Source organism: Myotis davidii, unplaced genomic scaffold (assembly GCF_000327345.1).
Source record: "Myotis davidii unplaced genomic scaffold, ASM32734v1 scaffold870, whole genome shotgun sequence".
Lineage (NCBI taxonomy): Eukaryota > Metazoa > Chordata > Mammalia > Chiroptera > Vespertilionidae > Myotis > Myotis davidii.
Window position 1 is genome coordinate 46,575 of NW_006281813.1, and position 1,906 is coordinate 48,480.

The 1,906-nt window shown below is 36.3% G+C and overlaps 1 pseudogene; it reads left to right on the forward strand.

The window, feature by feature from the left end:
- Window positions 1-654: 654 nt before the first annotated feature.
- Window positions 655-945, forward strand: LOC102763337 (annotated as a pseudogene).
- Window positions 946-1,906: the final 961 nt, after the last annotated feature.

Consider the following 1,906-nt stretch of genomic DNA (forward strand, 5'->3'; position numbering starts at 1 on the left):
ACCTCTGACATAATCAGTCAGGGTTCAGAGCTCCAATTCCCATGATTGCACGATTGGCTAATTCAGAGGAAGGGGAAGGTAAGGCAGAACCTAAGATGGCAGCCCCCCTGAGAGCCTGAAGGTAATACCAAGATTGCAGAAACTAAGATGGTGGCCCCCTGAAAGAATGTGAAGGTCATATCAAAACGGCAGGACCTAAGATGGTGGCGAGCTCCTTTCTTTGACATAAAAGATCACTGGTTCCCTCTCACAGCATCTGGAACTTTCTATTTTGGTGAGTTTTTATACCTGGTCTATCATCTTTGCTCTGCTCATGTATAACATGTTTAACTCATAGAATTAAAATAAAACATTATTTACTGTGTTAGGTATAAATTAATAATGAGTTGGTTCCTTGTTTTGAGGTTTTAATCAAATAAATTATATAGAACTGATCCCCTTCAACAAGATTCCTGTCATTGGCATTTCTTTCCCAAAGTTTCCTAATTAATAAGAATTAAAAAAAAAAAACACTATCTAAAAAATCCACTTTAAAAATACACATCTACTATATTTACTTTAAAACTTTATAATAATGCTATTTGTTTTTCCTCTAACCCCCAATAGCATAGTTTTTTTAAAAAAAATTATCATTTTGATCTTCTAAAAACAAAGATGACCAAAGACTAGACATCATTGGGCAAGCTCCACAAGATGCACGTGCTGTGCCTCTGCTGTGGCTCAAAGGTCTACCACCTTCACAAGTCCATCTGCAACAAGTATGGCTAATCCACCAAGCACAGAAGGAAGTATAACTGGAGTGCCAAGACTAAACAAGGAAACACTACTGAAACTGGTCACATGAGGCACTTAAAAATTGTGTACCATAGATTCAGGCATGGATTCCATAAAGAAACTATACCTAAACCCAAAAGGGCAGCTGTGGCTACATCCAGTTCATCTTAAAGATTTCAATGATTACTTCTGCAATAAATGTCATGGTTAAAAAAAATATCCTATATAATAAAGATGTAATATGCAAATGATCGTTATGTCGTGAAGCATAATGACCGACTGAATAACAACTGGATCACAGATCAGCACGAGGGTGGGGCTTCAAGCTACAAGTGGGCGGCGGTAGAAAACTACAGGATGGGGCAGGGCTACAAGTTATGAGGGGGAAGGGAAAGGGCACAGAGGGAGCTACAGGAGGGTGGGGCAGTGGGCAGAAGGCTACAGGAGGGCGGCAGGAGCTACTGTCAAGCTACTGGCACATGGATTCATGCACAGGGCTACTAGTATATATATATATAACTGATTACACTAACAATTATGTCTTTCCTAGACAGCACCAAACATGTAAACAGAAAGATGACTATATGCAATTATTCTTTCTATCATTAAACATACAGGGGCTCACTTCATGCTTTTAACTTGTGATACACAACTGTGAACTCATATATTTTAGTCCTCTAGTCAGCTAAGATACTATCTGTCTTAGCTTGTTCTTTATACAAAAATAAAGACAACATTTGCTTTTTCTCTTTTTCAAAATCTTCTCACTGTTTATGTCCAAGGTCAACTATATTCTCCCTTCTCCAGGGAAATAGCCATAGTTTAACAAACACCACTAACAAACACCACTGTTACAAATAGTCCCTAGAATTATTTTATTATACTCTGTATACATTATTTTTCTGAGTTAATTGCATTAAAATTGGAAGCTGTTTTGATTCAGTTTACAATTTTTTGAAATACTTTGTTTATTAGCCCAGTGCTCTGTTAACTTTTATAAATATTTCTCAGTTTTATGGTGAGGATTATTATGTTCTTTAGTAATTTATATATAAGACATATCCTTCAGTTAAAATTAATTTCATAAATACTTTTACTAATTTTGGCTAATTTTACTTATGCTTTTGTGGAC